Source organism: Sinocyclocheilus grahami, unplaced genomic scaffold (assembly GCF_001515645.1).
Source record: "Sinocyclocheilus grahami isolate Dianchi unplaced genomic scaffold, SAMN03320097.WGS_v1.1 scaffold1003.1, whole genome shotgun sequence".
NCBI lineage: Eukaryota > Metazoa > Chordata > Actinopteri > Cypriniformes > Cyprinidae > Sinocyclocheilus > Sinocyclocheilus grahami.
In genome coordinates, this window is record NW_015506182.1 from 308,717 (window position 1) to 321,016 (window position 12,300).

Below are 12,300 nucleotides of genomic sequence, written 5' to 3' on the forward strand. Positions count from 1 at the left end.
GTTTTACAGGTAGTGGTGCTCATGGAGAGCAGCACAGATGTTTGGAGCAGACACAGCAGCAGTCAGATTGTCCCGCACATGTTCAAGTTTGTGTGGTGCGGGGGGCCTCATCCTCTCTGTGCACTCAAGCAAGGACAGCCTCGATGTCCCTTTCCCATCCATGATCAGATTCAGTCTGACTGCAGCAATGATGGTCATGATGGACAGCAGAGACAGGTGAACGTGGACACGGTGGTTTTCATCAGAATAAAGCTGCAGAACTGGAACAGCTGTGTTGAGATGCAGTAGATGTGGATTCACTGCCTGTAACTACATCCTTGTTAGAAAAGTTTGAATAAAGCTTTGTTTCATGTGTTGTCGATTTTGTTGTTGATTTTCATGGTTACTTTTATTCATTCTTTTACTCATATTCATGTTTCCTGTTGTCAGTAAATAAAATATAATTGTTTCATTAACTTGTGCATTAGTTACTTGACTGAAAATTGAGATGTATTTACTAGAGCCCGACCGATATGGGTTTTTTGGGGGCCGATGCCGATACCGATATTAGGGAGTGAAAAATACCGATACCGATCTATCAGCTGATATTCTTTCTGTATATTATAGTACAGTACCAGTCAAACGTTTGGACACTTTCCCATTCGTGTGTCCAAACTTTTGACTGATACTGTTTCTGTATATAGAATACTGTATATACATAAACATAATAGATATACATCAACACATTTTTTGCAATGATCACACAATTGTGGTGATCAAACACTTATAATGACGTGACAAATATTTGTAATGGAGGCAGGGTATTTAACAATTTAACAATAAACTATATTATCCAAAATGAGTATGACATCAGTGCACTAAACGGTAAACTACACTTCACTTATTATTATAAATAACTTTTAAACACAAATAGAACAATATACAGTATATATAACTTGAATTAAGAAAATAAACAAGGTAAATGTGTAGGGCAAGGAAGCTACTGCCAGTTCAACAGGGGCAGGTTTATGCAAGAAGCACAGCTTTTCCAAATGTAAACATCTAAAATGAATAAATAATAATGAAAAATAAACTTTAACTGCAAAGAATTTGGTTATGTGTTGTGTGGGGCAAGCCTATGTAAATGAACAATTGAATGAACATAATAACACACTTTTTCTTTTTTTCACAAGTCCCCTTCAGTCCTACAGTCCTTAATACTGCCAATCCAACAGGGGCAGGTTATAATGCAGAAAGCACAACTTTTCTGCATTCTCTCCTTTGAGGGAGCTTTGCTTCTCTTCATAAATGTTGGCAATAGTGCTGAACACCCTCTCACTTGGCACAGAGGAGGGTGGACAGGAGAGGTATCTCCTGGCCTGGCCTGATAGTCCCTTGAACCGGCTAATATTGTGCTTCCACCACTCCAGTGGGTTGCCTCTTTTTCTGTCTATAACTGGCTCATTCATGTACCTCTCGAGCTCTTCAAGGATCCCCTCAGGTGCCTGTGCATGACTGGTTGAAGTGAGCATGTTGTCATAGAAGATTGTCTAGATTGTCTAGAAGACTGTGGGCCTGGTCCTCCACTCTCTGTCTTTTGGGGTCTCCCTCATCACTGGTGCTTTCTGCTGGTGTTGGGTCTGGTGGAGTCTTCTCTGCCTCTTCCCTCAGCCAGGCTTTGGCTTTGGCTAGTGTCCCTGGTAACAAGGGCCGCTCCTTGTAGTGTGGGTCGAGCAGGCATGCGAGCACCACCTCTTTCGACTCTTTCACTAGTTTGGAAAACCTCTTATCCAGGCTCTCCAGCATAGTCTTTCTCAGAGTCTGAATTCCTTTACTGGTGGGTCCCTGTGACTCCAGGAGACACCTCAGCACTGCTACACATGGTATAATGCAGGAGGCAGAGGAGTCTGCTTTGCTCATTTCCTGTGTTATCTCTTCTATTGGTGTCAGGGTCTCCACCAGGTTGGCTGCCACATCCCACTCATCCGCAGTTGGACAGGTGAAATGCCCATGGTCACTTGAATAGGCTGTGATTGCTCTCTTTTGCTCCAGCATCCTCAGGAGCATGTGTAGTGTGGAGTTCCACCTGGTTGGCACAGCCTGGAGTATGGAATGCTGAGGAACACCAACCTCCTTCTGAATTACAGACAGCCGTTGCTGTGCAATAACTGAGTGGTTAAAGTGTGTGGCTATTCTTTTTAGTTTGGCCAATATGTCCCCCACTACCCTCTGGGAGCTGAGGCCATCATTAATGATCAGTTGAAGTGTATGAGCACTGCAGCTCAGGTCAGGCATCTCTGAAAGTCTAATGCCTTTTACCATATTCGCGCCATTGTCTCTTAGCATTAGGAGGACACGCTGTGTGTTGATGTTTCATTCCTCAAGCATGGTCAGGAAGATCTGCCCAATGTATTCCCCTGTGTGGGCCCCAGACATGGCCTTCACATTCAACACAGTTTGCACTCTATTTCAGTTCTTGTCGATGAAATGAGCAGTCAAGCTCATGAGGGCTTCAGTAGAACCAGACCAACAGTCAGTGGTAAAAGCAATCCTGTTTCCTGCATTTTCCACAGAGAGAAGTTGCTTTATTCGTGTTACAACTTTTGAGTGAATTTGGTCCGGAATTTTTGGTGCGGAAATACTTCTCACTTTTCAAAGGGTCCCTGGGCTCTGTCTTGGCCAGTAATCTTTTAAAACCAGCACCCTCCACAACTGCATAAGGCAGGATATCTGTGGCGATCATTTCCATGATCAACTTGTCCAGCTCTTTTGACCTTTGATCGTGTGTGGTCCACTTTGTGGTCTTATCAAACACTTGTTGGCTGTGCTGCTTTATCATGTGCCTCATGATAGACTTCTTTATGTTTTACTTTAAGATGTGCCCACAAGTTGGTTGTATTTTTCAGTTTGAGGCTGCCTGATCCCTGACTGACAGAGCCTGCACAGATATTACAGATAACTGTACCAGATGAGACAAATAAATATATATTGCTAAATAGTTACTAAACATGAACCATTAATACTAACCAGGAGTCACTCTCACTTTACTCCTTAAATCCTGATTTATAATCGCGACATCGTCTGATTAAAATCAACATATCAACATCAACACCGACTATTTGCGTTGGTTTTAACTATGCTACTTTTTTGTCTCATGCAGCACACTGCCTGCGTCTGAGTAACAAACTATGTACATATTAACAGACGAACTATGTTCATATTTATAAGTCCAAACAGTCAGTAAGCGACAGGTGCTTGGAAATGCTGTTTTGTACTCATTTATTGACGAGTCGGCTGCGGTACGTCCACTGAATGTACTGCTTCTCTGCTGCTCGCTGCACAGAATAGACGCCGAGAGAGGAGATACTGTGACAGGAAAACCAGACCTTGCGCTCGCGGGGCAGTACTGGCGAAATCTTTCAACTTAGCTGCAGTTCAAAAAAAGGTTGGAAAAAAGCCGCTAAAAGGTTCTGAAAGTTGCTAAATATAGTGCTAAAGTCGCGCTCGTGCGTGTGAGATGCGGGAGCTGACGGCAGGGGGCGGTGGATATTTGTGGCGGTCAATATGGATATTGTGGCAGCCACCACAAATAAATCAATGTATGGGAAACACTGAAAACGTATGGGGTCATTGTTTATTAACTTAGTAAGTTATGTATTCACAAACTAGTTAGCAACTTACCGTTAAGACAACGCTTGACTCTTGAGTAGTGAAGACACCGCTTGAATGCCGTTGCCTGAAGAGACCTCCTTACTGAAGTGAAAGGGTTTGTTGGTCACCAGAAGCCAACAATGGAGCGCGCTCTGCTGGACAAACTAAGTAATTACACCATTTCAAGCATTTTATCTGCGTTATATGTTCTGTAAAAAAAAAAATCATATCGGCGGCACATCGGCGCCATTTTCACCGATATGATATATCGGCGACAGGCTCATATCGGCCGATAATATCGGCAAAACGATATATCGGTCGGGCTCTAGTATTCACCATGGCTGCGTTTGTCTAGTGTGTAGTCATGCATAGCTATGGCATATGACAAAACAAATTACATTTTGCTTGTTTTACTAAAATTATATATTTAATTAGTACAATTTTGGTCAGCATTTATCATTATTGTAAGTGTTGGGGTGGACTAGCAATGCATTTTGGGGTAATCTTATTTTTTAAGTAGTAATGAATTTTTCGAGTGTAATATTAGCAATCTTCTCCAAAGGCAAGATCTTCAAGCAGCTGCCCGACATCTCCTTTGTGCAAATGCTGCAGAAAACTGTACTAGGTAAAACATGATTGTGATTTTAACAGTAAAAGACTGTAAAAACGCTACAGTAAAAACCTGTTAACTGGTTAACAGTAAGTTTCCATATTATATTCGGTGAATAAATGTAATTACATTTAATGTAATTTTACAGTAAAATACTGTTAAAAATATGGTTTTTGGAATTGAAAAAGAAAAAGTCATTGTATAATTTACAGTGACAAACCGTAAATTGACACTCCCAGAATTCCCTGCATGACACTTCATACTTCATGTTTTTTTTTGTTAAAATAACATGTTTCTTCTTAGTTTTTTCTTATCAGTTGTTTACATTAGGGTTTAATCTTACATCTAATGTTGTTAAATGAATGTTTATTGCATTATTTCAGTATCAAGTGTGTCACCATGATGGTGTTTAGTGTTTGCGTAAATGACACTGTGCACCTTCTATATACAAGTATTGCCCTCCTCAGCTTGTAGAAAAGCTGTTTGTGGTGAGCTTTGGTTCATCATGTGGCTTTCTCATCACCACCAGTTTTTGGTGGTTATCAGTGCATTACAATGGTTCAAAACAGATATTAGTACTTCAATATGTTGGTTTATTAACATTACATCAGTTAATGAAATATGGTATTTTATTGTGAATTTAAGTTAAGTCTGTAAAACCTAAAATGTTGCTACCATATTTTTTACGGTGAAGTTCTGGCAACCACAGCTGCTGGTATTTTACTGTAAATGTCACAGATTAGTTTTTTTACTGTGTAGGGTTGTGGATTTACTGATGCTATGAGGTGTTAGTGCACCTATCTTCTTTTTATTATTATTACTGCAGAACTTTTAATTACTTACAAGCTCAGGGAAAAATGGTTGTATCTTTAACAATGAACAATCATAGCAGAAAACAAATACAATGGGTTTGCGTACATCATTGTATGAGAACATATACACAAAAAAAGGCAAAATTAGAAGCGTAAATATCTTTGAATAATCATAATATTCATATAATCATAAAGCATCAAAAATTGCATTTGTGGTTGTTGTTGCTATTTTTAAGCCTGAGAGATGAAACAAAGAGAGTTAAACAAGAAAAAGAGGAAAACAAAGGAGATTTAAGCCGGTTTTGCTTGTGGATGAAATTAACATATTCAAAAGACAACAATTTGGGGTTTTCATAATAAAATATAATATCTTTAAGGATAAAATTGTGGGTCATATTAGTAGGGTTAAAAATATAAAAACTTAAATCAACCCGAAATGTATTGGTTATACTGCGATCACAATAAAAAGGCAGCTGTTTCTCCAACAAGACCACAAAATGAGCAAATTTCAAAAACATCAAAATATTTACAGATAGAGGTATTAAACCTGCTGCTCGTTGCTGCGCTTGTAACGTCATAGGTCACATGATAATGTCAACATTGCGGATGAAGGCCGGATCTCATTCATACTTAACGAGATTTGGCTGTAGAGTACGTACTCTTTAAGCACTCGTTAAGTAAGTACTTATTGAAATGAAGCACCTACTCATTGAGTATGCAATATCGAATGCAGCCAGTGTATAGGCACCTGGACATATTGGTGTTGGAGTTCCTTGACCCACTCATTGTTTCTTTCAAAGGGAACTGTGTACAGCTGTTTCATTCGATTTCTGTGTTTGTTCAGAGTTCGAGCGATGGTAGCGTTAAGTAAGTACTTATTGAAATGAAGCACCTACTCATTGAGTATGCAATATCGAATGCAGCCAGTGTATAGGCACCTGGACATATTGGTGTTGGAGTTCCTTGACCCACTCACTGTTTCTTTCAAAGGGAACTGTGTACAGCTGTTTCATTCGATTTCTGTGTTTGTTCAGAGTTCGAGCGATGGTAGCCAGGCTGATGCTTTCCACATTCTGGAATACATTTGAACTTCCTTATATGCAGATTTTAACTGTTTTGTCGAACTGCAGTTACATGGGTTTCAAACCGGAGATCCTCACCTCTCAAGAACATCTCCGTACTCCGTGAGCTACCGAACAAACCTACCGTCCATGAAAACCCATAGATATGAAGTTGGATATGTGCGATGCTAACATTCAAAAGCATCAGTTTTCAAATCTCCCAGCATATTAAAATTGTTTTGAAGTCATAACATAATATTCTTCAAGTGTATTGTGTGAAAATTACGCTTTATTAATCGAAACTCTGTAAATTTGTGTGAAAAGGAATAAAAGGTGTCTGAGTTTTACTGCCGCATGTTTTACTGTTAATTTCTTTTGGAAACTGCAGTGATATGTACTTATTGGTATGTATTTTGCATCTCGCAAAAAAATTCCCCCAGGTACGTTTTTGCCATGAGACCAGGTAGAGTTATTGCCCATTGTGGTTATATTTCAGGAGTCTGATGGCATGGCCTCCTTCGCTACTGTTGCTATGTCTTACAAGCCATGCCGTTCTAATGCAACACATCAGTAAAAAAATACACCAAAGAGGAAACTGACAAGACAGAGCAGGTTACTTTAGGCTGGCAACCCACTAGACTATTTTCAAATCTTAACTGATTTTAAAACCATGGGAGGCCACAGACATAATGAGAGTTTTAACCAATTTTTAGCCTTATACTGTAATCCTCTGAATGCACACATTAGACAGTTCGACCAGACCACACATTTGTTGATTGTAGGAATGATTTCACAGTGACACGAGATCTCAAGGAGACTCGCGACATGAAACGTGACGAGAAGAAAAACAAATGGAGAACAAGCGACATTATCAGTGTTACGATCCCTCCCCAGTCTAGGGTTGGGGAGTGGGAGTAACAGCTCAGCTAAAACTTATACGGAAGAAATAACGAAACGCAGCGGAATCACTCCCGTCCTCTGCTCCAGAAAAAAAAAATGCAAAAGGACACCACCTAGTTTGGCAAACTTTATTTAAGAAAGCCAGATTTGTGGAAGTAATAAATATCTTCAGGCGAGAGCCTGGCCAAAACAACAACCAAAACAGCAGCTGGCTATGAGAAAGTAATAAAAATCTTCAGGAGAGAGCCTGGCCAAAACAACAACCAAAACAGCAGCTGGCTAACAGGAGGAATACTAAATAACCTATGCGAGTAAAGGGGGGGAAAAAAATCAACAACATAAGCTTTCCTCAACTCCCTCACTAACCAAAAACAGGGATAAACAGGAGTACAAAATCAGATGGCACCCTCTCCCTACAGCTTCCAACCTAAGCCCAATCCAAATAAACCAAAAGCAGTTACATTACCTTTTAATACCGTAACAAGCAAAGTAAGATTAAAGTAACTTTACACACACTGTATGGTTACAACACAATCAGCCAGTCAACCGGGATGCAACTCACTTGAATTACCCCCTTCAATCAACAGATGTCTCAAAGAGAAAACACCCAACACAAGTCTGGAGCAGGGGAGAAATGAGCCTCCCCAAACAGGGTTCACTCTGCTCTTTTGTAGCCATGTTCCATCTGCAACAAACTCTGATGAGCACCACCTGTGGGTAATTTGGAACTGCCCGGCAAGCAGAGGGTGAGAGAGATAGGAGGAGAGAGAGAGAGAGAGAGAGAGAGCACACGCACAGGGGACACATAACCACACCCAAAAGGGTGGAAAAACACCTCAACAAATACCCTTTTAAATACATACATCCTAGGGATGTAACATCAGCTGGCTCTCCGTTTTGTTTCACAGTGGAAAAGCAAAGTATAAAAAAAGAATATGGTTGATGTATTCTGCTTTCGTGGCATTTTTGTGGCTGCCAAGTTTCAGCTATAGAAGCACGCAACATCCGGTGGGTGACGCTTGTTTGCTCTCATTGGTTATCATGGGTATCACGTCAGAGGCAGCCTGATCAAGAGTACTTTGAATATTCAAGGTTCAAGCCCGATCAAGATTTGAGTTCGGGGACATTCCATCTCATTCGGCAGCAGTAAAATAATCGTAATGACACCACACAATAGGGAATTTTTTTGGACAAAAATTGTTTCCGATATGTTTTGAATCGGGCCACACACCCTGATCGTTCAGGGGTGCAAATCATGCTTAAAATCTGCCTTAAAATCTTCTAAAGTGTAGCCAGCCTTAGGTATGAAACAAAGTTTGAGCGTTAAAATTTTATAATTTTTAAGAAATTCAAACAATAAATACCATTTTGTGGCTTTTTAATGTGTCGTGACAGATCAAGCAGTATGTGAACAGATCATCTCTTCCCCTTTACTAGTTATAGCATGAAATAAACATGAATGAACATCAGAATGTATCCTGTTTCAACCGTGGAAAGAAATAAATACACATAATTTTTTACAATTCAGAGCCAACGACGTTAATCTACTGTCCTCTGTCTGGTTTGTTTGTCAGACAAAAATGGCAGATTCAGTGTTATGATTGGTCAGATTGCTTGCCAATCAAACTCCCTGTGAAGGGTCAATTCCTGAACCAGACAGTGATGCAGCTGCTCAGGATGCTCTCGATAGTCCCTCTGTAAAATGTGGTGAGTATGTGGGGTTGGAGATGAAAATTCCTCAGCCTTCATAGAAAGTAGAGACGCTGCTGGGCTTTCTTCACTATGTAGTTGGTGTTGAGAGACCCGGTGAGGTTCTCCACCAGATTGGAACCAAGGAATTGAGTCATCAAGGAATTGAGCCATCGATGTTCAGCAGAGAGTGGATATTGTGTGCTCTTCTAAATTCAACAACCATCTCTTTTGTTTTGTCCACGTTCAGAGACAGATTGTTGACTTTGCACCTTATAGCCGATGCACCTCCTCCCTGTATGCTGACTCGCCACCTTTGCTGATGAGACTCACTACAGTCATATCATCTGCAAATTTAATGATATGGTTTGTGCGTTGCTGTGCAGTCTTGAGTCAGCAGAGTGAACAGCAATGGACCAAGCACAGAGCCCTGGGGAGCTCCTGTGCTCAGAGTAGTGTTGTGGGAGAAGCTGATTCCTATCCAGACTGTCTGGGGTCTCAAGTCCAGGATCCAGTTACAGAGGGAGGTGTTCAGGCCCAGCAGGGCCAGCTTGCCAATCATTTGCTAAGGAATGATGGTGTTAAATGCTAAGCTGAAGTCTATGAACAGCATTCTTACATATGTGTCTTTTTTGTCCAGGTGAGTGAGAGCTAGGTGGAGAGTGTTGGTGATAGGATTGCCTGCTGAGCGTTTGTGGCGGTATGCAAACTGTAAGGGGTACAGTGTAGAGGGCAGAAGGGTCTTGATGTGTCTCTTGACAAGCCTCTTGAACCTACAGTAAGGACCTAAGTAAAAGTGAGGGAGAGACGGTATTTAGGTGTGTTTGATGCCACTCAGTTTTCATTAAGATCAGTATAAACTACAGTGTGTTAAAATAATGGGGAAATAAAAACACAATACCTATTTGAAGATATTAATTTAATGGAGGGCTATGTTAGCATCACATTGTTTCATAATTATAGCTATTTTAAACAATTTATCATGCAAAGTGCTGGAAATTCATTAAATTAAATATAATTAAAGAGGAATAAAACACAGATTAAATAATTAAATATGCACATACTGATTACTAATTGCACACAATGAATACTGTATATTCCTTTTGCATATATCATATTGTCCAGTAGGTGGAGGTAAAGCAATAACAACTGCATTGATTTATTGATCAATAACTCATTCAAGGTCATGGAGGGCCAGTGATCTGCATAGTTTACTTACAACCCTTATCCAGCACACCTGTTCATCATTTTAAATGGTCCTGAATACATTGATTAGCTTAGTCAGGTGGGTTTAATTAGGGTTGGAATTAAACTCTGCAGGACACTGGCCCTACAGGAGCCGAGTTAAAGAGCCCTGCTATAAGGTAATACAGATTCTAAGGGTTTAGAGATATTTTGTTTACTGCAGAGGGTGTGCACTTTCCTGGATACCTTCGTTGAGCCAATTGGGTGGAAATTACACGGTGTTTATGAAATGTAGAGTCAACACTGATTTTGGGGTTATGTTAAGACTGTATAGGACTGGTATAGTCTGACCAACTAGCAGTTAACCAAGTCTTAATCAGTCTTGCTTATCAAATTGTAATTAGATCAATCTACTTTTTTATGTAACTGTCTTATGACCTGTCTTTAAAGGGGTCATATGATGCGATTTAAATTTTTCCTTTCTCTTTGAAGTGTTACAAGCTCTTGGTGCAGAAAGAAGATCTGTAAAGTTGCAAAGACTAAAGTCTCAAATCCAAAGAGATATTCTTTATAAAAGTTGAGTTAACCACGCCTACCTAAAACGGCTCGTTCTAACACGCCCCCACATGTCTACGTCACGATGTGGGAAGATTTGCATAATGCCGCCCAAATGTTTATGCAAAGAAAGAAGGTGTAACTTTTATTCTCGCTGTAGTATTGTTGCTGCCGCCATATTGTGAAGACGCTGTGTGTTTCATTGTGAAAGCTTTGCTTGGCCTTCCAAAACAGGATGATATCCGCTTCGTCATGCCTAGAGCTGATCCGTGCTGGTTGCTGAGGAAATACATCAACTTTGCGCTGTGGATCGCCGGATCCAGCCCGGGGTCGTCACATGTAGTTGCCGCAGTGCAATGCGTAAAAACACAGTATAAGTCATTATAATCTGTGATTATGTCCCCACTGGATGCAACAAATGCCTCGTTTATAATGGGTTTTAATGTTTTTCTCATCACTCCGGCCGGACAGGGCATCACAGTATGGTAAGGGCCGTAACATTTCCGTCACACGCTTGAGGTATTCGGCCAATCATAACGCACTGGATAGCTGGCCAATCAGAGCACACCTCGCTTTTCAGACCGATGAGCTTTGTAAAAATCGACGCGTTTCAGAAAGGCGGGGCATAGAGTAGAAACAATAATGTACATTATGTGGAAAATAATGTGTTTTTTTTACCTTAAACCGCATAAACACATTTCATTACACCAAAATAATAAACAAAATAATGTTCTTTTTAGCAACATAATATGACCCCTTTAAATAAGCTATTTACCAAAACTTAATGTTAAGTGTTGTAATGGATATATTTGAGTGTGTTTATGTTGTAAAATTAGTCTAGCTATTTTGGTAAACTAGTACTTAGCAACTGCTACGTACATTTTAAAAAGTTAGCTTTTAGTACAATATACATGTTTATTAATTAATGTTAGTTTAGCTAGCATGCTTTAGTTGTTAACATATTCCCAATTGACAAATCTGCAGACACATTCTGCTCATCTGATTTCAGAGGCTCCAAACACTGCAGCTGACTTCTGATTCACCTGAGACTGCCTTGGAGGAGAAATGTTGTGTCTTAATTTGTTAATATATCATAATTTTCAAAGTGCAGCGTAAATTTCACCCCTTTTGTTCTTTTCAGTGTTCTAGTTTTAAAGGTCACATATTTTGCATCTTTCTGGAGTTTTATTTTAAGTTTTGATGTCCTTAAGAATATATATTTGAGGTATAAGTACCAAAAATCATCTCAATATATTTTTACAGCTCCTCTCTCAGGAGCTCTGCTGAGAACAGGTCGATTTTGGCCTGTCTAATTAATATTCATGAGCCTCTCTTCTGATTGGCCTGTTGTTTTCTGAGTGACGCACAGCCAGGCCAACCACAGGTAACTAGGGCCATGTATGCTGTAGCCTGCTGTGGATGGTGATACTCACAAGTAAGATCAATAGAAACACCGGTAATGATGGTCACTGCTGAGGGAAATGTTGTCCGGCCTTACATGTTTGAGCCGAACTCAGACCCCGAATCGGCGACGACAGGAGACAACCAACCACCTCCTCAAACGCGCTCACAACAGGATGTTTCAGAATGGTAATTCATGTTTTTTTTTTCAAACACCGAATGCAGTAAATACAAACCTGACCAGCCAAGCGTTTGCGATCACGTGAACTTGAAGAAACTTGTACAAATGCGGATGGGTGACATGAATGGAATGATTCCAGATTGGCGATGTAGTATTTGGTTTCTGTATTCTGAAACCAATCTAAAGGATCAAATGCTGTGTATGGCGTTTGAGGTAATCTGTGAATTAGCATAGACTTATAGTCTAAATAAAACTATTTGCAACTGTTACTATTAT